Consider the following 26,770-nt stretch of genomic DNA (forward strand, 5'->3'; position numbering starts at 1 on the left):
ACTTATTGCAGGGTTTTTTTTTTTGAAATGTAAAACAGTAAAGTAATTCAAAAATTCAGGCGATATGAACATGTAGACTCAGGGAAGAGCTATTCCTATATTACTCCTGGCATCTCATTTCCATCCACCTCTGAATACTGTTCTATTTCTCAGACTCTGGATGCAGGGTTGCAACAGGTGTATTCATTTTTTGTCACTCAGAAAGATGAACGCTGATGATGTGTGCATATTTGTATGTTTCATACATGAATGAAAACGTTTTAAAAAAAGAAACCCACTGAGACGTGCCGGTCAGTAGTCAATCCGAGCAGCGGAATCACCGCAAGTATTTTTGAAGAAGGGAATTGTTATAGAAAGAAGACCTTGCACAATTCTGTGATGAGCCGGTAAAAGGAACGGTCCAGGAGAGGGAGTTGGAGGACCAAAGAACAGTCACTTTGGAGCCTTCCTAAGGCGTGGCAAGGTGGAAACAGAGATGAAGGGGAATCTGGGAAGCGGAGCACATCCAGCCACTGGGATGGCGCCAGGAAGGGGCTGGGGAAAGCCTGGTGGAAAATTACCACTTCTGTAGGTCCTCAGGCAAGTGTCTGGTGAAGGCCCTGGGGCTACTGGTGACGGATGGGGCTGGCAGTTGGGAAGGAAACCTGGACACAACAGGGGAGAGCCCAGGTGAGTTGGGATCTGCTGATATCTGGTGTCTGTATGTCACAGCGACTTTCAGACAGTCACGGCTGCCGCTTCACTTCCACCTCCCAAATGCCACTCAATAGTTCTTCTTTCGGCCAACTCTACCTTGAACCTATACCAGGAAATGATGCTGGGAGAGTGGTTCCAGCGATATCAAGCGCATGTCAAGGCGTGCGATATTTCTAGTCATTGCAGAAATGCAAACCCAAGCCACAGTGCGATGAAAACTGCCTACCATAGTTGCACATCCGTTAGAACAGCCAACCTCAGGACGGCTGACCACACCAAGCGTCGACAAGGATGCGGAGCGCAGCAGCTGCTAGCCGGGACGCGAACGCTCTTGGCCAGAATGTAAAATGCTGCAACCATTTTGATCCAGTCATCCCACTGGCAGGTATTTACCCGACAGAAATGAAAGTGCGTAGCCAAAGATTCGTGCGTGACTGTTCACAGAAGCGTGGTCATAGCCAAACACTGGAAAGAACACAGATGACCAGACCAGGGGAAAACATTTCCTCTGAGCGAAAGAAGCGAGACGAGAAAGAGTACACAAAGTGTAACGCCATTTTGGTAACGTGCTAGAAAACGCGAAGTGTGCAAGCAGGGAGGGGCAGAGAGAGAGAGGGAGAGAGAATCCCAAGAGGGTCCACACTGTCAGAAACAGAGCCCGACTCAGGGCTCGAACTCACAAACCGAGAGATCATGACCTGAGCAGAAATCAAGAGTCGGACGCTTAAGGGACTGAGTCCCCCAGGCGCCCCTTTGTTACTATTTTAAATAACATCTTTTTAAATGTTTTATTTCTAATTCTTCATTACGGGTGTATAGAAGTAGATTTGGTTTTAAATAATTTCATTTTTTATCTCGAAGTTTATTAAGCTTGGTAATTCAAATCACTTGTAGCTTATTTTCTACGAAGATAATCAGAGTATCCATGAATAAATGAATAATGGGCGTTTTGTTTCTTCCATTCCATTCCTCCCCCCACCCCACCCCACACCCCCTTTTTTTTTTTCGTCTTATTACACCATCTCTGGTTTTAGGTACAATCCTTGCCTTGTTTCCAGTTCTCAAGAGAAGGCTTTCAACATCGCACCATCGAGTATCATGATTTGTGGAGGGTAAGGGCCATCACGTGGCCGTGAACTGCCCATCTCTGCCAATAGAGGAGAGTCCAAACTCAGGGGAAGGAGGTGGTGGTCAAGTTTGAAGGAACGGACACCAAAACACCAACAGCGTTTGGCTGGTGGCGCCTCAGAAAATCTGTATTTGCTCCAGACTTAGACGCCGTGGTCAATCGCTATCTTTCCCTCCAGCTGTCGCGTTTATTGCTTACTAACTTCTATGCTTAATGTTGTGGCCACTGTCGAAAGATGCAGAGACATTGCTTTTTTATTTTTTCCCCAACAAGGAGGGCTCACTACCTGTGAAATAAACATAAGTCCCTGAAATAGATTGCAGGGACAAGGGAGGGGTTTTCCATAGCAAGTCCCTGTGCGCTCTGAGCGCTGGTCTCCCTCATGCAGACGCGACAGGCTCTTTCACTGCCTCTCGTGTCCCTTTGGGCGGGTGTCTTTTCTCTACACTTGGGGCATCAATGGCCTTTTGATCTCGGTGGTGTGTTGGCCAGGGGCCAGGTTCACTTCCTAGGGCTGCAGTGCTGTGCCTCAGGGCAGGAGTTTCTCCCGCAAGAGGCATCTCTGGTCCTGGGTCTCGGCCACAGTCCCTGCTGCTCCAGCTAGGCTGACCTTCTGGTGTGAGGGCCCCTGGGACCGTTGGGGCAGCTTTTTGGGCCCCAGGCTGGGGGTTGTGACCTCTCTGGCTAAGTAATTCCAGTAACTCGTCTGGGTTCAGTCAGGACCCTGCCAAAAGCCGGGAGGTAGCCATGGAAGGAGGACAGAGCCGAGAGATGGGCAACAAAGCCTGGGATCCATCGGCCGTGTGGGGGGATAAGGGTGAGAAGGGAGGGTGCAGAGGGCGCGTCGCAAGTCTTGGAGCTTGCTGAGGACAGCAAGGAAGGCACAAGCGGTCCAGCTCTTAGCAATGCGTTCTCAAGCAGTGCCTTCAAAGTGGTGCTGAGAAAATACGACTGCAAGATTGTGAGCAAAGAAGTTTCTGGGAGCCAGAGTTAGGGGGCATCTATGTGGAAGAGCAGGGCCAAAAGGTGCTCATTTCCTGAAGGGAAACTTTCCATATTTCCAGAACTTTCTAAAAATTAATAGGCATTCCAGTGCGCAGAGGAGGTGGGTGTTGCAACACAGGTGAAAAGGTATTCATTAGGCACCTAACAAACCAGGGGGTATAGCTCAGGGGTAGAGCATTTGACTGCAGATCAAGAGGTCCCCGGTTCAAATCCGGGTGCCCCCTGACTCAAGTTTTAGTACCTACACCGAATGGCACCCTCAGGGTGGCACTTGTTTGGTAGATTGAGGGGTGTGGTCCTTTGGGAAAGCCTTGACCCGTGCAAGTCCCAGAACCAGAAACGTGGTCCAATCCATGACCGTGTTGTGTTGTGAAGGTGATATGTGGACCCGAAGCTGCGTCTGAGCAGGAGAATTACTGGGGAAAGTGGTTACACACACACACACACACACACAGACACTCACTCACTCTCCAGGCCCCCAGTCCAGAGATTCTGATTTACTGAGGCCCTGAGGAACTTCATTTCTCAATAGCACGATTCTTTGTTTTCATCCACCCACATCACAGAAACACCAGACGATTCTCCTGGGCTGCCGCATTTAGCAACTGCTGTTCTGGAGCATTCTAAGGGCCTTTCTAGGCTGACATGAGCGGCTCTGGATGTCTCGGTCATGAGGTGGGGCGAGGAGATGATGCAGGTCTGCTGGGTGGAAGGAAGCTGGGGCCAGGGAAGGACAAGGAGGGCAGGAATGCATCCAGCCCGCAGTGGAGCTGTCTCGTGGGCTGACGGAAAGCAAACAGGTGCTTGGGAGCCTGCTCGAACAAGTGGGGGCACGAGCGAAGGCAGGGGTCTCCTTGCAGATCAAGGGGTCTCTCGTTCAAGCCTCCCTTCCATGTTCTACTGATGGCAGGACTGCCTTTCCGCCTCTGGGTCCTGCGGAGCTGAGTCTTCCTGCAAGGAGAGGAGGGAGCCCAGATGGTTTAGATCTTTGCCAGCTGCAGGGGAACTTCTCCAGGGCTGATTCGGGCCCCCTGTTAACACTTATCCCTCAAGCCTTGCAGATGTCACCCATCCTGTGAGTAGTCCCACTCCCGCCACACATGGCCACCTCCACCGTGGGGGGAGAATGGAGCTTTGACTCCTCTCGTGTGTACCCCATCCCTACCGAGCACCGGGGCTGTGACCGCAGCGGACCCCCAGGGCTCCTGTCGCTCCGCCCCGGGGCTGCCTCTGCAGGATGTGCACAGAGCACAGGATGCACCGAGGGGCTGCGGGCCACGCCAGTCCGGAGACCCTGTGCCCCCCGGGGGCTACTTCCCTGCCCCCTGCCATCACACAGGGACCCCGGTCGCCTGCCTTGCACGGGGACACTGGCAATGCCCTATGGGACATCTGCTTTCCATCTGAGCAGCAGAGACAGGCAGGGCCCACGGGGATGAGTAAGCTGCAACATGTTTTCTCAGGAAGATGTCCAAGGTGACCTGGTCTAGGGAGTTCTTTAATGCTGGCCGCTGGCATTTTGGAGGGAGGCTGGGAAGGCAGTGGTTCTGTTCTAATTAGTGCTCAGTTGTGCTCTGTGCCGGCATCCAGATGGCGGACCAGTTGTCCCTGGAGGGCGTTGGTGTTTCAGGTCAATATACCCGCATCCTGATCACAAGGCACGACGGTGCTTCTAGCCAATGCATTCTTGCAAGCGGTGTCCAACTTCGATGTGTCAGCTTACTGCTCTGTTTTATTCCACTTGACATTCTTATTCGGGAGGTCAGGAGAGCAAAAATCTGAAGCCCGTCCTGCATCATCCCTGCCAGGTGATGCCCCACCCCCCCTCCCCCAGAACAGGGAACAGTAGTAGTCAATAATAATACAAGCGTAGGTGCAACCTGCTCACTCGCATAAAATATTAGCCTACGAGACAAAAACCACCATGTTGTAAGGGGCGAGGCAGTTTCTTTGCATGTTTTGAAGAGGGTGGAAGGAAGCTGCTGCCTCCTCCAGGAAGCCTCCTAGGCTTTTGCGGGGCTGCGGGCAGGGGCAATCTGGGAGAAAGAGCGTAAGCAGAGGTAGGCCATGAAGTGCCTCCAGAAGTGACCTAAGTGCCCCCATAGGGAGTGGGTTGGGGGAGCCCCAAGGGGAGCAGAGGCCAGAGACTGAAGGCCTTTATATTCAGGGCTCGGAATTTGGGTTCAGTCCACCAAAAACCCTTCATCCTTTCTCAGCCTTCCAGACTTTTCTTTGTCCCCTTTGCTCCCTGCATCAACGTTCATCTCTCGCTGAGGTCAGGTCACTGTGCTCTTGTGGAAAAGACACTGCATGGCGCCCCAGACCACTCTGCCCTTTCTCCTCTGGAGGGGCCCTGGCTGGTATTATTTAATCAACTTGATTTCCTGAGGGCTCAGGGCGTAAAACGTGTCTTTTCGAGGTAAGCCGGGAGTCTCTGGGAAGCTGCGTTCATCAGGACTTTATAATGAGAGATGGTTTGGATGAGGGCCCAGGATTGGGGCCAGGAGGGAGTTTGGCATAAGAAGTTCATCTGTCTGAGGCCAAAGAGGGCTTTGTCAAGGGTCCAACCTGTGTGGTTTTTACTTGTGGACTTTACAGACTCAGGACTTAGCAGGTGCAAATGAATGAGAGGTTCAGAACCGTCTGTGTGGATGTTAAGCAAGGCTGCCTAAGGGGCACTTGGGTTTGAAGCGGACCTCTTGGTACCCCACCAGGCCCCTGGTCTTGCCCCCTGACCCCAGTCCCCAGGCCTGGACTTCAGCAGGCCCTCCTCAGTCCTGACATCCCCGTCGGCCAGGAGGGAGTGGGGACGGAGAAGCTAGAATTCCTTCCTCCGAGTTCCTTTTGGCTTCTCTGGTATCTGGGAAGTTACCGTCATTTGGGAGCAAGCTTACCCTCTGAGAATCTGGAGGGCAGTCCCTCTGCAGAAGGCATCCAGGACAAGAGGTGGTTTGTGCGTGTGCGCTGAGGGGGACTTAGGACGTGCCTCTGTCGAGTCAAGATGGTAGCAGAATGTTTAGGACTACGTATGACCCCTGGGAACTGTGACCTGATGCAGTGGTTGGCCAGAAACACTGAAAAGGGGAAAGGCACAGTGACTGCTTGTGTTTTTCCATATCAGTGGGACCAAGACGGGCCCTGTAGAGGGGACTGCGCTGCGTGTCAGGCAGAAGTTACGAGGCTCTTGCCCTGCTCGGGGAAAGTCTCCCAGAGGCAACCAGCCCCCTTCGCTCTATCAGCAGTGTCGCCACAGACTCCTGACTGTCTTGATGTGGGAGGGGGGAGCCCCGATTAGTGAGTGTGAACAGTCCTATAATTGGTAATATCTTTGGTGGTGAAGTAATTTCCTTTTTTTTTTTTTTTAATTGTCGTTTTTTGGTGGGGTTGCGGGCGCCTGGGTGGCTCAGTCGGTTGAGTGTCTGACTCTTGATTTTGGTTCAGGTCGTGATCTCATGGCTTGCGGGTTTGGGTCCCTCGTTGGGCTCTGTGGTGACAGAGCTCTCTCTCTTTCTCTCTCTGCTTGGGATTCTCTCTCTTTCTCTCTCTGCTCCTCCCCCACTTGTTTGTATGCTAGCACATGAGTTCTCTCTCTCTCTCTTTCAAAACAAATAAATAAACCTTAAAAAATTGTGGTTTGGGGGTAAAAAATCAAACACTGCAGAGAGATAAGGCCTTACCATGGTGGTTGTGCTGAGACCCTGCCTGGGAGGCCCCATCTGAGCAACCAGCCAGCCTCCACTCCTGGGTTACAAAGAGTGGAGCCTCTCAGCCTTCATCAGAGGCAGGGGGCTTGTGGTAAGAACAGAATGGGAGACGTGCACTTCCATGGGGATCCAGGAGTAGTCAGACAACAGGCCTGTGGAGTCTGGGATGGTTTTTGACATCATTAAGAAAGCTTTAGGACTCAGGCCTAAGACACCGTTTCTCCAAGGAGATCTACCTGATACCACTCCTGACCGAACATCTATACAACCTCATTCACAGTTTCTGTTCACCAATTATTTCAACATGCTTATAGACTTTATGGTCAATTTGTGTTTGTCTGTTGGACTTTCTCCTCTGCATTCAGTTCCTCTTCCCTTCTCTGTGTCTGTTGTGTTAAGCATCTTGAAGAGAGATAATCCGATTGGTTATTATCCCTGTGTGGGCAGAACCACAGGTCACTGGGTTCCCTGTTTATTGGCCAGGAGTGGAGAAAAGCTAAGCTGAATAAGATCCTGAGAGAGATACGAAAAATATATTCCATCTGTGAAACAGGAAGAGGATGCTCTGTAAAAAAGAATCAGTTACAGAACAAGAAAAGGCTCTTAGAAATCAAAAGAAATAAAAAGTTCAATAGTTTGAAAAATAACGTTGAGGTGGTTTCCAAGTAAAACAAACAAAAAGATAAAAGAATAGATAATAATAGAGATTAAAAGTAAAAAAGTTAGAAGTTGACACCAGGGGGTGCAAAAACCAACTAGTAAAAGTTCCAGAAAGAGAAAATGATGGAGGGAACATTGTACAAGAAAATTGCCCATGATGAAAGGGCATGGTGGGTTTCCATTAGAAAAGACCCTCCAAGCCCCTAGAACAATGATCCTCACCAGATACATTATGGTGTAATTATAGGACACCAGGACTAAATGGAAGCTCTTAAAAGTTCAAAGAGTGAAACAATAGGTGATACACAAAGGAAAGGGAATTATGATGTATTTAATTTTTCAGTAGCAATACTAGATGCTAGAACACCATAGGAAAAATCCTTCACGATATGAGGGACTATGACTTGTCCATCCAGACTGCTAATCAGGTCTGTGGGTAGAATTACAGACATTTGCAGACATGCGAGTTCTTTAAAAATTTACCTACCCTGACTTTGTGGTAGTTGGAGGAGGTCCTCTGTCAAGCTAAGTGAGTAAATTAAGAAACATTCAAGACTCAGAAGCCAGGAAAGCAGGACTCCCAAACAGAGAGAGAGGTGGAAAGAATGTTCTCGTGAGTGTGTAGCAGGCTTTTTTAGGGCAACCAGAAGGATCAGGAAGATAGATGGATACTGGAAAACAATAAAAGGAAATGTTAATTATCTGATAGCTTTCATAAGTGGAAAATTGTTTTGAAAGGCACTTTTTGGCATGATTAAAGCTTGTGGAAAATCTTAGAAATTCAAAGAAAACTAAGCAGTTGAAACATAAGGCTATCACTAACTTCAGGAAAAACAAAAAGTTCCACCAGAATTCTTAGTTCTACTTAGCACTATGAACACTATTAACTGATAACAATGAAAATATTAAACATAGAAACATAGAAAATTATTTAACCAAAAGTCAAGATATAATAGAAAACTGAGAAGGGAAGAAGGCATATAAGTTATCATCCTCATCATAAAAGTAAGACAGTTGATGTCCAGACTTGGTTAAGTTAGATATTGCATATTATCAGATATTTATATTATTTGAAATCGTGGTGGCAAATATACTAAAAGAAATGGACAAAAGTGTGGAGAATGATTGCCTCTGGGTAGCAGGAGGGAGATACAGAGGACTGAGGTTTTTGTGATAAGCTTGAAAAACAGTATTTGACTTTTAAAAATGATTGCACAAGATACTTCAATAAAAACAAAAAAAAAATACATTAAAAACCTCCATGTCCTGTGGGTGGAGGTGTAGTTCAGGATAGAGCCTTTCGCTCTCGCTCAAGAGTTCCCTGGCTGGAATCCAGAGGCCCTGTGTAGTCCTCATGTCTCCCTGTCTCCATGATGCTTCTAGGACAACTCCCTGATCTAGGTCAGGGACTGGAAATTTCACTAATTTCCACAGCTGCTCCCACCACCACCCTCCAAGGTTAATGAATAGATGCACACACTGGAAAGACATCTTCAGCTATAAGTAATGCATGTGTCTCCAAAGAGGTTAGGCAGGATCTCTTCAAGTTGTCGTTTTGTGGTGTAGAACGAGAGAAAAACAGACAAGTAAATCCTAAAGGTCCTTCTAGTAGTTACAGTCAATGCTCCTTCCTGCTGCTGCTGTTGTCACCACAGACTGAAGAAAATGGGGAGATGCAGACATAGGAAGAGGTAAGGCTGGGGCCTCTGAGGACTGGAGGGGGACCTCTCTGGGATGAGTTTGCGAAGGGATAAATTGCTGGTTTGATCCGCTCTCTAGAGACAAGTAGAAACTCCCAATGTGTTATAGGAGTAATGGGTGTGACTATGAACATGAAAGGTGCTTATTAGACACCTATACCAAGCAAGGGGGTATAGCTCAGGGGTAGAGCATTTGACTGCAGATCAAGAGGTCCCTGGTTCAAATCCAGGTGCCCCCTGCTCTATTGGTTTTCCTATTCGCAGCTGTTGCCAATATTCTGATTTCATTTCATCCATGCTAATTATGATCCTTCCTAAAATTGGAAGCCATCGCACAATGGCAATCTGGGTGGATTGCCCACGCTGATACCCTGGGTATCCCTCCTCCTCTTGGCATCTAGCCTTCCCCCCCCCCCCCCAACCTTCTGTATACATCTCATTTCTTCAACTCTTAAAGGGTCATCAAAGAGAGGGCAGGGACTCATGCGGAATTCTGCTTGGCTTTTCCAAGGCAGACCAGAGTAGATACAGCAGACTTCCCGGGAACAGACCCTAGATGGTAACCTTAAATTATCACTCTCAGCCCTCCTTCCCACCTAAACCAGTTTGGCACAGTGGACCTGTGGTGAGACCTACAGAGACGAATCACAGCATCCGGATTCTCTCCAGGTAGGATGGGCATTTCCTCCGGGGACCTGGTTTTTCTCACACCAAAGCTCACTCACACCCTTGTTTCAACCTTGTGGGTCTACGAACGTCTGGCTTAGCTACTCAAACAAGGGAGACAGGAATTCTGCAGTGTTGCTGCTGTAAATCCCAACTAACAGAGCTCTGCAACACTGGATTAGAGTCCATTTCTGTCTTCAGTGAAGGGAGAAAGGTGAGGGGCTGGGAGCCCCGATAGGTGGGTAGTTTTGGAGACAGCTGGCCAGCTCTTGGGCTAAAGCAAAAAAGAAATGGGTTGGGAGTTTGGGAGTTCCTCAGGCGGCTTCCCTCCTATTTTCCTCTCTAATGACCCCTCCAGGGACTGAGGCTTGGAAAGCTGCAGAGCTTAGAGAGGATGTCTTACCGTGAACCAGGTCTGGCAACTTCCAGAAAGTCAGTCCTGGAGGGGGGCCATGACTTCATTTTGCAGAGCTGAGTGTTACCAAACAGCTGAAAGGTGTTAATTATGTAGCATCTATAGCGTGGGGGTATAGCTCAGGGGTAGAGCATTTGACTGCAGATCAAGAGGTCCCTGGTTCAAATCCAGGTGCCCCCTTATTTATGTGCAAGTTTGGGTAGTCCTTCCCTGCCCGCCCCCCCCCCCCCCAGCCCACTTACCATCCTGCGCTGCCAGTTAAGAAGAAAGGTACCAGGAGGTTGTGCACAAACTGTCCAGTTACACTCATGGACTCGTTGAACATCAACTATTGGCAGGTGCCAAGCACTTTGCTGTGCTCTGATGGTGGGAGGACAAGTTGTTTCTTGCATACATGTAGCAACAACAGGGAGACCTCAGGAGCTCCCGTGGGATGTCTGGTTTGATCCTGAGAGTGGCTGCGGTGAGGTAGGGGTGTCGCCCCGGATAAGTTGCTTCACTGTTTTATGTCTCAGATTTTCCATCTATGAAATGGGGGATAATAATAGTATCACCTCATAGGGTTTGTGTGTGTGTGTGTGTGTGTGTGTGTGTGTGTGTGAGAGAGAGAGAGAGAGAGAGAGAGAGAGAATTTAAAGCAGTTAATGCTTTAAGGTAAATGATAGCAAGTCTTTTTATTATTTTTTTAATGTTTATTTATTTTTGACACAGAGAGAGAGAGAGAGACAGAGAGAGACAGAGCGTGAGTTGGGGAGGGGAAGAGAGAGAGCGAGACACAGAATCCGAAGCAGGCTCCGGGCTCCGAGTCGGCAGCACAGAGCCCGGCGGGGCTCGAACCCACCAACCGCGAGATCACGACCTGAGCCGAAGTTGGACGCTTAACCGACGCAGCCACCCAGGCACCCAAGTCTTTTTATTATTGGACTATTTTGGAGAATGTCTGCTAAAGGAAATAACTTTGGTCTTAGTGGATGTTGAAACCTCAGGACCAATGTCCTCTGGAGAAGTTATAAAACCAGGCCACCAGTGGCTAGGGGGGTCCTTGTGTCTCCGTTCCCTGTGGCCGAGATGCTGTGACTGGTATCAGCAGATTCCCGACGAGGAAGGAGTTCACGGGGCTTCTCATGCTACTTGAATTTCTTTCTGAAGAATTGTTCCCACAAAGCCCGATTTACGGAGTAAAGCCCCTGAATCTCTGTTGAGCGCACACGGTTTGAACCAACAGGCCATTTCTGTCCGTGGACTCCCGGGCCAATGAGAGACAAAGACCACCCTCGGCAGCTTCTTTAAACATGAAGGGAACAGAAGCGCGTTGAATGGCAGCGTGGTTGCCGCCTGAACTTGCTTGTTCCCCTTGAATCCAAGTGGCCAGGGAGGCGGGGCTCTGCAGTTTTGATGGAGAGAAAGGGTAATCTCCTGGCGCCTGGTGAAAACCAAGGAAGCAAAGCCGACTCTCTCCTCGCTGCGTCCTGAGTTGCCAAGGGCTGTGGGGTCGGCAGGAACAGTTGCCGGAGGGGCCTGGTGCGTTTGGGGAGAGACACCAGGTCGGGGAGACTGCAGGGCTCGGTGGGTCCTGCTCTGGGTCTTGGCTTCACACAGCTGCGGTTCAAGGCCATGCTGTACACACACCCAGTCAACCCATACCACACGTCCGGTGATCCCCTTGGCCTGACTTTCTCTCTTTTTGCTGATTTTTTTCTCCCATTTCCAAGGCCAAGTGATCGACTGGCTCCTTGAGGCCTTCCGAGTCCAGTAGTGTGTGGGAATAAAGGCTGGCGTCTCAGACAGACCCCCTGCCTCCCTGGGAGACCCGTGAGATTGGGAGAAAAAGCCCCCTGGTGCTGACAATGCTGTGGGCTCCTGAGTCGCGCAAGGGACTCAGAGCTGGAACGTGCTTTGGTCCAGAAGGTTCCTGGCCAGCACTCAGCCACTTACCGAGGGTGGGGGATCTTGATGTTTAACACCAGTCCCGTGAATAAAATTGCGAGTGAGTAGCGGGCATGGAAATGTGACCCAGAGACCTCTCCGTCCGCTGTCCGGTGTACCAGAGACAGAAGCCCAAGCGGGCTCCGCGCTGTTAGCCCAGAGCCGGACGCGGGGCCCGAACTCACGGACCGTGAGGTCATGACCTGAGCCGAAACCAAGAATTGGACGAGGCTGAGCCACCCAGGCACCCACGGGAGAGGGCGTAGGATAGCTGAAGAGAGGGGTCTCTGAGGTATGGAGGGAAACCAGGGAGCTGTGGTCTAGAGGCTTCGATTCTGTCTGTTAAGCAGAGGCAACGTCTTGTGCTGGAGTCTGGGGACGGAAGAGGGGGAGGGAGGCCTATCCCTGCTGAGTCCGCAATCTGAACAAAGGAGGTGGAGAGTCTGCTGCGGGGAGGGGTGTCGTTTTATCGGAGCTGTGATCGCGTCCCGCACCTCTGTGAAGTCAACTTTTGCGGACACTGAGAAAATTGCTGTCCGCTAAATACACTTGTCCCCACCCGGGTCAGCACAGGAAAAGTGCTAGTGATTTCCTTCTCTAGCTCCCTGTTTTTTATTCTGTGCAAATGCCAACCCAAGGAGTCTTAGGTCACTCTCAGTAGTAGCCAAGGTTGCTTGGTGCCTTGTGTAGATCCTGGTCCCAGTGTCTGTCAGCCACACGCTGACCGTCTTTTGAGTGATCCCAACTGCAAAAGAAATCTGTTAGCTCCATGGACTCTTAGGGATTTTTTTTTTTTTTTTTACCAGTTCTGTCCCAGGATGCAAGGATCTCATCTCTCAACTCCCAGGGTCTCTTCCTATAGTTGCCAAAAGAAGACGATAAAGGAGAGAAAAAGAACCTAGAACTTACAGGACAAAGAAGATATTTATTTATTTATTTATTTATTTATTTTATTTAGAGACAGAGACAGCACAAGTAGGGAAGGAGCAGAGAGAGAGGGAGACATGATCTCAAACAGGCTCCGGGCTCACAGCACAGAGCCCAAAATGGGGCTTGAACCCACGAAGCTGTGAGATCACGACCTGAGCCAAAACCAAGAGTCGGACGCTTAACCGACTGAGCCACCCAGATGCCCCAGAAGATAGACAATTTAAGCCAAAATATTATCAGTATTAACGTTAAATATAAATGTATAAAATGCCACAGGAAAACCACAAAGAATGTAACTGGATTTAAAAAAAAAAAACTATAGGCTGTTCACAAGAGATAGACAGAAAACATAAGGATATAAATACATTGAAAATAAATTGACAGAAAAAGATGTAACTATGACGACTATATATTGTGTTGCCATATTAATATCAGACAAAATCATTTCTGAGGCAAAAATCATTACCAGGGATAAAGACAGTCATTTTGGATTGATAAAAAGTTCAATTCACCAGTTAGGTACAACAATGCTAAATTTGATGCACCTAATAACAAGGCCTCAAGACGTATTTAAGCAAAAATGAACAGATTAAAAAGGAGAAATGGACAACCTTCTGATCGTGTGAGAGATCTTTAAAACCCTCTTTTGTGAATTGCTAGGACAAGTGGGTATAATATCAGAAAGATATGTGGGGCACCTGGGTGGCTCAATTGGTTAAGCATCCTATGTCAGCTCAGGTCATGATCTCACGGCTCACGAGTTCAAGCCCTGCATCTGGCTCTGTGCTGATGGCTCACGGCCTGGAGCCTGCTTCAGATTCTATGTCTCCCTCTCTGCCCCTCCCCTTCTCACACTCTGTCTCTCTCTCTCTCAAAAATAAATAAACATTAAGAAAAAAAGAAAGATATGAAAGATTTGAACAACGTGATTAACAGACATGACCTAATTAACACATAAAGAACTTTCTACTCAAGGATTATAGAATGTGCATTTTTCCCCCCAGTCACTCATGGAACATTCACAAAAATTGACCATATTCTGAGCACAAAGCAACTCTCAACAAATTCCAAAGTATTTAAATCACAAAGAGTATGTATTCTGACCAAAATAAAATTAAAATCCAATAACAACAAATAATAAGAAAACCCAACAAATAGAAAATCCCCATCTTGGAAATTTCCTAATTTTCTAATACTTCTCAATAATCCAGGGGTCAAAACGGAAATTGCAATTGAATTAGAAGTTAGAAAATAGGTGAACTATGTGATGATGAAAATACTAGATATTGAAACTTGTCAGTCGTAACCATAACAGGCATGTACGGGGCAATTTAAAGCCTTCCTGTGTCCACAGCATTATGAAGAGAAAAGGTGAAAATTAGCTAACTCTGCATCTACCTCCAAAAAGGTATAAAGGGACAGTATATAAATCCAAAGGAAAAATAAAGGAGTAATAAAGGTTAATTAATGAAAGCATAAATTGATTAAGTAGAAAACAAATATACAAGAGATAGAACCAGTAGAGCAAATGTCGTTCTTTGAAACAAATAATAAACATGATAACCCAGACAAGACTGACAAAGGAAAAAGAGAAAACACTAATAATCTGTATAAGAGATATTTGAAAGGATACATTATTACAATTTCCAAAGACATTAAAAAGATCATAAGATTAAGAAAAAAGATCATAAGCCTATCTTATGAGTGGCTTTGTGCCAATAAAGTATAATATTTAGATGGCATGGAAAAGTTTCAAGAAAAATATAGCTGACACAAACAGAGTTAGTGAGGTTAGCAGGACTGAGCTGGGTCCATGGAAAAATACAAGATTTTAGCTGATAGACGTGGCATAGCATACCAACTTCCTACACAGTAAGTGATAAAGCTATTCACTCTCACTCTCCTGTCTTCCAACAAGGTCATTTCCTTCACCCAAACTTCCGCTCTTGCATGGTCCCTCCAAACTTCCCTGTAAATACGTGATATACATGTATCCATATAACTGATGAAGGGTCACAGCGGACAAACACGAATGAATCTCAGAAACATGAGGTTGGGTGCAAGAAGCCAGTCTCAAAAGAATAAACCCAAGAACGGGCAAACTGATCCATGGCCATAGAGTGGTGGTTATCCTTGGGGAGAGGGAGCGATTGGGAAGGGGGTCCAAGGGAACGAACCCCAAGGGGTTTTAGAAATCTTCTGTATCTTGATTTGGGTGGTGGTTACCTGGGTGTATGTCTGTGTAAAAATTCACTGGGCTGTACGTTTCAGATCTGTGTGTTTCATGTAGATGATACTTCGCTAGAAAGTATATAAAAACAAGTTAATTACATCTTTCATTCCTAGAACGTCTTATTTGATTAGCTTTTCAAATGTATGCGAGCGTTTCTCAGTCTTTTGCTCCTCAATTTAGTTTTCATTTCTCCCTCTTAAGATACCCTTTGATTTGTGCAAATAATCTCAGAGGTGGAGTCTTTGCAGGTCAAGTTCCAATGTTTACTATCTCTGGTGACTCTCATGAATGTTGGCTAGTTCCCTAGGATGTTTTAAATTTTGTTCTGCAGAGTGACATAGGGCTTTCTATGTGCCAGTCCTGGTTCAAGTGCTGTACGTGGATTAACTCATCTAATCAACGTGCCAAGGCATCAAGTCCATGCTATTATCATTTTACAGCTTACACAGAGGAGGGCGTAAAGAAGGGGAGTAGCCGGCCGAGGGTCTCCGAGCTGGGGCAGGACTTGGACCCAGGCTTATCTGCCCTCAGAGTCTGTGCCGTTGGCTTCTCTGCCACGCTGCTTCTTTGACACTTAGATTTGTTAAAACCTACCCAGGGGGGCTCTTGGAGGCTTGTTTCCGGCTGCATCCCTTCGGGGAGGATTTTCATTGGCCTAGGAGCCCGTGGCCCCATGCACACCGAGTCCACCTTGAATTAAAACAACTGCGTGTCATTTTCCCCACCGGCTGAGGAGGGCACACTCAGGGCCCAAGCCAGGTCAGCCAGCCAGGGGCTCAGGCTTGCCCTGCCTCTTGTCTTGAATCACTCGCTCCTTTAAGAGCTTACCCCGATCTCGGCCCAGGCCGTGATCTCATGGTTCGTCGAGCCCCGTGTCAGGCTCCTCGCTGACAGCTTGGGATTCTCTCTCTCTCTCCCTCTCTCTCTTTCCTTCTCCTGCTAGTGCTGGCGCGCTCTCTCTCAAAACAAATAAACTTAAAAAAAAAAAAAAAAAAAAGAAAGAAATCGGTGTAGAAGTAAGAGTTTCTACAGCCTTCCAGCCAGGAGAGAAGATCTCCAGGGCTCCAAGGGAAAGGCTGGTGGGTACGAGGGGGACATGCCAATGATAGGGGGAGATGGTCGGTTTGTTCATGCTTTGGGGGATTCCTAACTCCACTTGGCCACCTACTTCTTTTGTTGGTTTTTTTTTTTAATGTTTATTTATTTTTGACAGAGAGAGCGGTCTGTCCCGGCTGCTCATCGCTTTACGGGGAGTCTGGGAGTGGCTGTCCAGATGAAGAATATTAATTAAGCCAGGCCACAACAGAAGGGGGTATAGCTCAGGGGTAGAGCATTTGACTGCAGATCAAGAGGTCCCCAGTTCAAATCTGGGTGCCCCCTTATTTATTCCTAATTTATATTGGTGTTGCATTTTTTTTTTTAAAGCTTCCTCTTCCTTATTAGATGTCAACGGAAAGTTGTTTTTCTTCCCTGGAACCAGCAAACTGGTGAAGCTTCCTACCAAAGTTGGGGGTTCTTACCTCAAAATAGAGCTGGGACTCACTGAGGAGTCTATAAAAATGCCATTTTCCAGGCCTCACCCCAGAGCAATGAAGTCAGAGTATCTGGGGTGGAGCCCAGTTAGGGTGAGAGCTCCTCGGAGTTGAGAACCAGCCTTAGTTAGCTTCCAGGAAGCCTGCTTAGACCCAGGCTGCCTCATCCCCGCTCTGTGTGCCCAGCACCTTGCGTTCTGGACCTCCTCCCATTCAGCCCTAAGTATACATCATCGGAAGGCGACGTTGACGGTGTCTTCCAGAGATGTTAACTGTCTCTGCCTCAGTTTCCTCAGTCCTCCCCCTTTTTAATCCGGGCAATCTCTGTGCACGGGAGGGGGGGAGTGGTTTTCTCTTTCCAAGCCAAAGCACCAGGATCTGTGGCTCAGACAGCAGGCTCTCCTGGGGCCGAGAGAGTTTGTAGAGGATGAATTCTCTACCTGTCCAAGTGCACGGTTAGCTTGAGGAACCATTAAAGCCAGTGGTATGTCCTCCTCAAACCTTCAAAGTAAACTTCTGCATGAGGGACCGGTGAATTATATATCACCCGTCTCAAAACTGAAGAATGTAATGGCTTCCTGTGGTCTGGAGGACAAGCCGCTGAGCATTTTGGTAGACAATCCCAGAATTCGCCGTGAGTCCCGAGATCCCCGCATGGAATTCGGAAATCTGTCATGATTTCTCTGATCCCTTACACCAATCATCTTTTTTTTTTAATATATATTTTTTGATGTTTGTTTATTTCTGAGCGAGAAAGGGGCAGAGTGCGAGTGGGGACGGGCAGAGAGAGAGACACACGCAGAATCCGAAGCAGGCTCCTGGCTCCGAGCTGTCAGCACAGAGCCCGACGCGGGGCTCGAACTCACAGCCTGTGAGATCACGCCCTGAGCTGAAGTCAGACGCTTAACCGACTGAGCCACCCAGGGGCCCCACACCAATCATCTTCGATGACCTTTCTCCCGACTCCCTAAAACACATTTCACGATCCTCTAGGCCTGTATCAACAGCAAAACTCTATGCGTTAGATGGGCTAAAAACAGGTTCTCACAATAAATTAGTTGACAGCAAGAAAGCCTCAATCTCTTTACGCTGGACGGCAGGAAAATGCGGCAGAGAAACGGCCACTGAGGACAGCGCGGTCAGACTTTGTCTAACTTGACAAGCCGGCAAAAAGCTCTCTGTCTGACACCCCGGGTTGCGAATTTTCTTTGTCTTCCGTTATCAGCACACAACATAAGTGCCTGAAAAAAAAGACAAAACCTCTTTTTATCTTCAGTGATGTGCTTCAGAGTTTCTCTTTCATTAAAGCTCTTTCCTTTTTGTTGGCGAGAGACTCGAATTTCTTAATTAGTACTTTTTTCCCCCTGTTTCATAAACACTTGGAACTTTGGCTGAGGGCCTGGCGGCTTGTCGCTTTCCTGTCCCTGCCCTCCCACGACACCTCCTGATCTTGAAGATGACCTCTCTGGGGGCGCCTGGGGTCACAATCTCAGGGTTCGCGCTTTGAACCCCCCCCCTCAGAGCTTCAGATGCTGTCTCCTTTTCTCTCTGCCTCTCCCCGTTCACTCTCCCTCTCTCTCAAAAAATAAATAAACGTTAAAAAAAATAGAAAGAAAATGGCCCCTTTGATGACAGCCTCCATCCGTCACCCCATTACGACTTCTGGTCCTGCGGTCCCATCGTCCTAGCCTGGTGGCTCAGTGGGGCCCTTTCTTCCTCCTCGCCCTCTCCCCATGAGACTCCCCCTCCCTTTTCAGGGTTCCTTGCACCTCCGCCTTCAACCCCCCAACTGGAGGGAGCGCCTTCTGCCCCGCATTGCCCTTCTGGGTCCCCTTCTTGGGATGCCCCAAGCTTAGAGGAGGATTTTAGAACCAGGCTGACACTTGTATTTGCCTTGGCTCCCTCGGCCTTCAGCCTCAGTAATGTCAACGCCACATAACGATCCTTCCAGGGCTCGGGCTTAGCTCTAATGTGTTCACAGTGTCCACCCCGCTGCGGTGACAGAGAGGCCTGGGTGAGGCAGAGTGCCAGTATCCCCACCCCTACCCAGTGTCCTTTGTAGCCTCCTTCTTGTCGCGTGGCTTCACAGAAGAAAAACTACACATCCCAGCCTCCCTTGGAGGTAAGGGAGGCCAAGTAACACGCTGGAGGCCCTTAAAGGGCCAGTGCAGTCCCAAGCGCAGAGCAAGAGGACGGGGCTCCCTGGTGCCGGGGCTCAGTAGGTCCATAGCGGGCAGAGAGGCCTTCCATTTCCTCCTCCCCTCCTGGGGGCCCACGGAATTGGGCAGAAGCCGCACCTGCCTCTCGTTGTCCCTCCGGAGGGCTCCCTAGTGGCCCTGATGGAGCCATCTCCCTCTTAAGGGAAAGAGGCCTACATACAAGGCCCTGTGTACAGTCCCCATCACTGGCTGGGGCCTATCCCTTCCTCCGCTGTCTTGCTCCAAGTGTGAATATAAAATTTTTTTTTTTTTAATGTTTATTTTAGAGACAGAGCACAAGCCGGGGAGGGGCAGAGAGAGCCGGAGACAGAATCCGAAGCAGGCCGCAGGCTCCGAGCTGTCAGCGCAGTGCCCGACGTGGGCCCCGGACGCACGAACCATGAGATCGTGACCTGAGCCGAAGTCAGATACCTAACCAACCGAGCCACTCAGGCACCCCACTCCAAGTGTGAATATCAAAACCTTTCTCTCCCTTTGGAAATGTCATCATCACCCTTCGACTTTATTGCGAGTCTCAGCTGACCTGGGACGTGACCTCCTACACGGTTTCTATGCCCTTCGAGCGTGCCCTCCCTGTACCCCGGGCACCAGAGCCTGAAGTCTGAGAGGCCACTCCGGAGGCTGAGAGGTCGGGGCGGGAAGGCAGGCGTGGAAGAGCGTGGTGTGTGGCTGAGAGGCGGGCAGGTGCCGGGCGTCTCAAGAAGGCAGCGGGCTGGCCCTTTGCCTTCAGAGCAACCAAGGACATCTTGGATCCTAGCTGGGTGGACATTGGACAACCCGTGTGTGAAACCAGAGTGACGGCACCGGAGGGGAGGGGAGGGGGCTGGAGACTGGCAGAAACAAGAAATGCCTGCACAACCGCAGCAGAGGTGGTGGGTGAAGGACAAACCCGGAGGGGCCCAGGGAAGAGGGAGGAGTCAGGATGAGGGCAGCTGCAGAGCTGGGGGAAGGAAGGAACGTCTGCAGTGCTTTCTCTCGGTTACTTGTAACCACTCAGTCAGTACCTGGAAGGTGGGACTGTGCCGACATTGGGTTATTACACGCGTAAATTGGAAAATTGAAGAATCTCTCACCCACTCGTTGGCAATAGCTCTTTGGTTTATTTCCTTCCAGAGGAGATTATATATTATATATATATATATGCTATATATAATATATACATCTTAGGGGTGCCTGGGTGGCTCAGTCTGTCGAGCATCTGACTGCAGCTCAGGTCCCGATCTCCCAGTTTGTGGGTTCGAGCCCCACGTCAGGCCCTGTGCTGAGAGCTCAGAGCCTGGAGCCTGCTTCGGATTCTGTGTCTCCCTCTCTCTGCCCACCACCCACTGACACTCTCTCTCTCTCTCTCAAAAATAAATAAAAAACATTTTAAAAATTAAAAAAATATATATGCATTATATGTATATAACATGAAATATTAAGGTCCAATACATAATAAAATATATATAACAAATGTATATAACAAATATATATATAACAAAGTATATATAACAAATGTATATAACGAAATATTTAAAATAGGAAAATTTATATTTAAACATATTAAATATATACTAACTATACATTATGTATTTTATATATAAAAATTTAATATATGTTTACACATAAATACCTTTGTATGTATGTGTAATCTTTCTTATCATCTAATGATATGTATATATAGTATCTTTTTAAAATTTTTAATGTTTGATTTATTTATGAGACAGAGAGAGACAGAGCATGAGCAGGGGAGGGGCAGAGAGAGAGGGAGACACAGAATCCGAAGCGGGCTCCAGGCTCTGAGACGACAGCACAGAGCCCAACACGGGGCTCGAACTCACAAACCGCGAGATCACGACCTGAGCCGAACTCTTAACTCACTGAGCCACCCAGGCGCCCCTATATAGTATCTTTTTAAAAGCCCAAAGGATCTCACATCATATGCCGCCTAGTTTGCTTTTTGGCCTTCATGATCTTGTTTATGAGTCCTCGCATAGATAGCGCTCTGGGCTTATTTCATCATTTTCTGTCGCATCACAGCCCATCCTGTGACACCATGTTTGTAACCTAATCCCCGTCAATGGATATTTAGGTGGTTTCCAGTTTATTGCTGATACAAAAAAAGGAAATGCTGCGATGAATCTCCAGATACGTGTGCCTTTGTGTACTCATGGGACTATTAGAGGAAGAAATCCCTAGGAGCGGGAGTCTCCTAGCATATAATTTTTCCTAAGTAACTTTTTTTTTTTTAAAGGCCGCATGTTCGATATGGAAAACTTGAAAGATAAATAAAAGCACAGAAAAAAAAAGAAAAAGCTGAGATCATGTATAATTTCATGCAGACACATTGTTTTGCAACCTGCCTTTCCATTTGGCAAATTCTCGTGGATGTTCTTCCGTGTAATTAAATAACCTTCGGACGTGGGCTCTGAACCTTCTCTCGGCACAGGGGAAGGCGCTGTCACCTGGTCACAGGTATGTCACCGTCCCAGTGTGCCTGACATGCAGTGGATGGGGAACAGTGGGAGGGAGTTTCCTGCATGATTTTAAGGGTCTGCCCACCTGTAAGGGTCAAGGAGGCTACTGGGCGCCCACAGCCAGGTGCACACAGAAGAGATACAGGAAGAGGACGGGCTGGTTTCCTGCGGGAGGGAGGCCAGAGCTGAGAGGAGCAGAGTTGGCTAGGACAGTCCAACCAGCAAAACTGAACCCCGGTGTATTGACACAGGTACAAGGTGTTAATAATACATCACCATGCCAGTTAAGGGGGTATAGCTCAGGGGTAGAGCATTTGACTGCAGATCAAGAGGTCCCCGGTTCAAATCCGGGTGCCCCCTTCCTTTACTAGCTTTTAATTACAAGTGGGTCCTATATTGCCTGGTCCTCCTTGGCCAGAACACCCGGCAAAGAAAGATGAAGCAGATCAAACCCTCTGCAGGCCAGAGCCCCTGGTCTGAGGCTCTAGCCCCCAGCTCTTGGAGCTCCCCCTGGGGCCGGCAAAGAAAGATGAAGCAGATCAAACCCTCTGCAGGCCAGAGCCCCTGGTCTGAGGCTCTAGCCCCCAGCTCTTGGAGCTCCCCCTGGGGCCTGCTCCAGACTCAGCCCCACCCCTTACAGAAGAGCAGGATTTCGGTTGGCTCTGGAGGACTGACTCCAAGGAGTTAGTATAGAAGATGACAGAGGACTGGCCTTCCCTGCCTCTTTTCTCTCTCTCCTCAGTGTAGAGTCACCAGCTCCAGTGAGGGAAAGGAAGCTCGAACCCCATTCCCCAAATCAGTAAGGACAAGAACAGGTAAGGTGCACCTGTCCTTAAAAGCTCATCTCACTGTGACAGGGAGACTTCTGGCCTCCCACGTGAATCCCAGAACTCCTTTAGACACTGGCATACCCCTCATGTCTAGTCGGACCTCTACTGCAGGTGGAAGGCATTCCTTCTGCACAATCCCCTGCCCACACCAGCCACCCATGGCCAAGGACATCTGGGTCAGAACAGGGCTGTGTCACTGGAGGGCTCTGGGCTCCTCTAAGGCCAAGGGTCCCCGGGGGGACTGCCCATCGCAGCCCCTGGTGTGTGAGGGGGTAAGGGCAGCGGGGTGTGTGCTTTCTCGGAAACACAGCTCACAGGCTCCAGATCAGACTGCCTGGATCGGAATAGTTGGGCGTGGGGCCAACAGACTCTATTTTTAACAAGCCCATGGGATGATCCCGGTGGAAAGTCAGAATTGGAAACCACCAATTTAGTTTGGTGCCCTGTGTTACAGGCTTGAACAGAGGCCATAATTAAGAGACGTTCCCAAGCACACACACCTGATTAATAATAGGGTTGGGGCCAGATCTCACACGGCTGGTCTTGGGCTCTTTCCACTTCCCAAACCTGGTGCCAGACATGACGCCACATAATGACCCGGATCATGTCCACCAACCCCCCCATCCGGTACTAAATGAGATAAGCTCACGGCGGCCTGGAAATCTGACCCAGGGATCTCTTGACCCGCAGTCGGATCTTTTCCCCTGAGCCAGGAGCTCACTTCAAATTGTTTCCTGGTTGGGACCTCCCAATACCTGGTAGTTGCTGTTTATTCCCATCTGCCCCGTGTCCTGGCTGACTCACCCTCTCCTGGCCATCGGCTCCCTCCCCTTTCCCACCGACCCCTCATTTGAGTGCCCAGAAGCCCCCTCTGCCCTGCCCAGTACCCGCCCCCACTTGTGTCTCTAGCTGGTACGCTTTGGTGTCCCCCCCGACCTTCCCTCCTCACTGCACCTCCTCCTGGGCTCATTTGTTTTTGCCCCTCAGACCCCCCCAGCCTCTCCTGTTCAAGACACTTCTTCTTCATCCCAAGGCCAAATCCTTGGGCTGAGTCTAGGGGAGGCATTTGGCCAGGAAGGCTGAAGTCACCTTCCCTGTGGGCAGCCCCATCTGCCTCAGAAGGCCTCACATCTGGGACTCAGCACACCTGGAGGGGGCAGGGATGCCTGTTTGGGGTACCAAAGCCCAAAAGCCTTCTGAATGGGCACGGGGACTCTCACTTTGCTGGCAGGGCTACTGCCCCAGGACAGTCAGACCACACCCACCTCCCCCCTGCAGGGGACCCCACACTGTCCCCTCCTGGGGCCACAGGCCGTGTGGATTCCAAACCAGACGCACAAAGATTCTGATGGGCCCGAAAGACCCCCTGGGTGTTCTCTGTTACCAGCAGCGAGCGGGCAGCTTCTGCACTTGGCAGGTGGGGGCCGGGGCACTGGACCCTCTGCAAGCAATCCTATCAGTCCTGGTTTAAGACGAAATCCATGGGGACTGGTGGCTTCTGGAGTTGGCTTCTGGTGCTGGTTCCTCCCCATCCTCTCAGAAATCCCCTGTATGGTTTTGGAAGCACCGTTCTCCCCTGAACAAATGCCCCAACTTTCACGCAGGAGACCAGGGAAGCTCTGGCTTCAAGGGAATTTGGCAACCTCAGGATCAAAGTCTGCCTCCGGTGTTCCGCTGGGTCATGTGGTGCCTTAGATTTTCTCAGCGCGGCCACTGGAGACCCCGTGTGGCCTTCTGAGCCCTGAACAAAGAAGCTGGACCTCGGATCCAGGCGTTCCCAGTATGTTAGAATCAGCCACCATGTCTCTCGATCTCAGCGGGCTCTTTGGTTCGGTTGGCCCCAGGCAACAATTTATTTAGCTGTTTCGTCTCTGTGGACCCTGACCTGCTATACTCCTACCAGGAGGGGCCGACTGGACTTTTACTGACTTCAGCACAGCTAGGCCTGGCAGTTAGCTCCCCAGTCCCACATCCGCCCCCAGCCCCCCATTTCTCCAAGGATCTCTTGCTTGCAAATGGCTCCCTGTACCCATTTCTCAGCCAGTCATGCACACAGGTGCGAACCCAGAACCTGCTTCTGTCTGGTGGAAACAGACTAGACGGTCACTGGCAGGCTGGCAGGAGCCCAAGGCCCCGGAGGGAGGGTGGGAGAGCCAGGCTCAAAGGGACCCCAGTGGCCAAAATCACAGCCAAGGGCACAGCAGAGCACCATGCGGGGGCAGAAGCCACTGTATCCCCAGTGGGTGCCGAAGGACCCTCCAGCCCTGCAAAGGCGGCCAGAGCTCTGTATCCTGCAGTGGAATTCACCTGGCAAGGTCTGAGCCAGGTCCTAGGCCCGGGCAGGATTTGGCACGTTGGTTTGGTAGAGCAGGTTGCAAAGCTGTGCTTTCCCCCAAGACTCACTGTTTCGGGTGGGGGTTCGGGTGCTGGGCAGTCAAAGAATAACACAAATGCCCACCTGAAGCCACCAGAGAGGCTTGGGTGGTGGAGCCCACTTGAGTGTTGGAGAAACACAGGAGGTGAAACCGAGGGGTTGGGATCCATCTCTTCTCAGAGGGGTTTCCAAGTGGGGGACACAACAGTTGTTATAGGGGGGCAAAAGCAGGCATAATAAGGGGGCACCTGGATTTGAACCAGGGACCTCTTGATCTGCAGTCAAATGCTCTACCCCTGAGCTATACCCCCACCTGCTTATAGGTGTCTAATAAACTCTTTAATCCTTCAGAGCCACGCCCTGACTGTCTCTGACTCGAGATGTATTCTTGGTGGCACTCTGCCGTCCTAACACCCCTGCAAACATGCCCTACCCACTACGCCCACCCCTGCCCCTTACCTCCACTTACAACCTCCTCCTTCCCTCAGCCCCTGGCTGTAGGCACTGGCATTGACCACATTGAGGTTTGCAGCTGGAACATTCTTCAGACTCATCTGCAAGAGCGGGATACAGAACTAGCTGCTCAACAGACAGAGAGGAGGGGAGGGGAGGGGAGGGGAGGGGAGGCAGGGCTTGGGCCCCACCTGAGAACCCCTAAGCCAGACTCTCTGGGAAGGGGACGAGGGACAACATGAGCTTCTAACAAGCTCCTGATGATTTGGGAGCTGTTGTGCCCCTCATGGGATAGATCTGGAAAAAAAAAAAAAAAGTTTGGAATTCAAATCACGCCCCAACCAAACTCACTTGGTTTAATGACCAAGTTACCACTAGAATCCATGTTTATGATTAGGGGGCCTCTTTGCACTAAACTGGGCAGGAGACTGAGCTACCCCCTTCCTATCTTCGTTTTCTCCCTTATTCTCTGTCTGTTGCATCGTTCCGTGGGTCAGGCAGCAGAAATAAGCGTGCAGTGCGTGGAAAGCGGTGAGGCAAGAATGAGAGATTTGTGGTCACCGGAGCACAGACACAGGACCGCGTGATGGCAAACAGGAGGTCAGAGCAAAAAGAAATGCCAACAGGCAACGCGCTGACTGGAACCAGGGACTCCCCGACACAAAGTCAGAGGCTCTGCCCCTGAACTGGGGTTCCTGGTGAGCACCACGTCACCTGTGTGGTTGTGCCCAAGGAGCTATCACGCACTCTCACTTCTCATCCCTAGCAAACTAGTGGGAGCTGACTGCCCGACCTCGTCCAGATAGACCTCTGTCTGACTCTGGACATATTCTGTCCTTCTCTAGAAACTTCTAGAAATCTTCCCTGCCCAGAGCACTGCGGCCTCCTCCCCAGTCCCCGTGTGGGGCACTAATCATTGCTTAGAGCTGGAATCTTCCCTCTTTCCTTCCCTCGCGCTCAGGTTTCACTTCCCCAGTCCGCTGCCGCCAGTCCCACTCTGACTCCCTGCAGCATGGGCTCCTCTGAGCTGTCCTACATTGCTTTCTCTGCTACCCCCACTCTTTTCGTTCCTTACTCCTTGGCTTTAAAGGGAGATGGCCTTACTGGACAAGTCACGGTGCCATGCTGGCCCCAAACCATCAGCCCAGCACAGCCAGATGACTTGGGACCAGGTACAAGGACTCGCTGTTTGGGCACCAAACTCAGGCCTTTACTATCTCCTAGACTGGGACCAGCGGTCCCTTCCTCCTTGGACCTCTCCTGGAAGTTACCACTACGAGGCCCAAAGGCCACAGAGATCCCAAGGATGCAGAGAAGGGACAATCATCCAAATTGGCATAGCATATGGAGGCCAAACTAGATGAAAAGCAGACATGCATCTTGAACAGGACGCTTTGCAGATCTGTCTGTACGAGGGGAGGTTAGAAACCGTGTGGGGGGCCAACAAAGGAGTGTTGGCTAAGTCAAGAGTGGTAGCAGCCGCCATACAGAAGAATACTCTGTATCCGCTAAGAAAGGTGTCCTAAAAGCTTTTTTTTATTGGTGTGAAAAAGTCATCTATTCCTTTTGATGTTAAAAACGTCATAGAATAGCTTCATCTTTGTAAGAAAACGATATGCAAATTATAAACATCTCTGACATGACCTATTTGCTTTTCTCCACGCAAGTTAGTTTTGCTTTAATAAAAAGCAACAACTTGGGGCGCCTGGGTGTCTCGGCCTGTTAATCATCCGACTCCTGATTTTGGCTCAGGTCATGATCTCGCAGTTAAGTTCAAGCCCCACATCGACACTGCACGGACAGTGCGGAGCCTGCTTGGGATCCTCTCTCTCTCCCTTCCTC

The 26,770-nt window shown here is 49.5% G+C and overlaps 6 non-coding genes across 6 annotated transcripts; 5 read left to right on the plus strand and 1 right to left on the minus strand.

Annotated features, from left to right (window-relative positions):
• The first annotated feature begins 2,982 nt into the window (after positions 1-2,982).
• On the plus strand, positions 2,983-3,054 carry TRNAC-GCA (transfer RNA cysteine (anticodon GCA)). Its single transcript has one exon. It is a non-coding gene; the product is annotated as a tRNA-Cys (tRNA).
• A 6,007-nt stretch (positions 3,055-9,061) lies between these two features.
• Positions 9,062-9,133, plus strand: TRNAC-GCA (transfer RNA cysteine (anticodon GCA)). The gene has a single exon. It is a non-coding gene; the product is annotated as a tRNA-Cys (tRNA).
• A 950-nt stretch (positions 9,134-10,083) lies between these two features.
• On the plus strand, positions 10,084-10,155 carry TRNAC-GCA (transfer RNA cysteine (anticodon GCA)). Its single transcript has one exon. It is a non-coding gene; the product is annotated as a tRNA-Cys (tRNA).
• A 6,217-nt stretch (positions 10,156-16,372) lies between these two features.
• On the plus strand, positions 16,373-16,444 carry TRNAC-GCA (transfer RNA cysteine (anticodon GCA)). Its single transcript has one exon. It is a non-coding gene; the product is annotated as a tRNA-Cys (tRNA).
• Positions 16,445-21,559: 5,115 nt separating this feature from the next.
• Positions 21,560-21,631, plus strand: TRNAC-GCA (transfer RNA cysteine (anticodon GCA)). Its single transcript has one exon. It is a non-coding gene; the product is annotated as a tRNA-Cys (tRNA).
• A 3,083-nt stretch (positions 21,632-24,714) lies between these two features.
• TRNAC-GCA (transfer RNA cysteine (anticodon GCA)) lies at positions 24,715-24,786 on the minus strand. Its single transcript has one exon. It is a non-coding gene; the product is annotated as a tRNA-Cys (tRNA).
• Positions 24,787-26,770: the final 1,984 nt, after the last annotated feature.

Source organism: Panthera onca, chromosome A2 (assembly GCF_046562875.1).
Source record: "Panthera onca isolate mPanOnc1 chromosome A2, mPanOnc1 haplotype 2, whole genome shotgun sequence".
NCBI classification, from domain to species: domain Eukaryota; kingdom Metazoa; phylum Chordata; class Mammalia; order Carnivora; family Felidae; genus Panthera; species Panthera onca.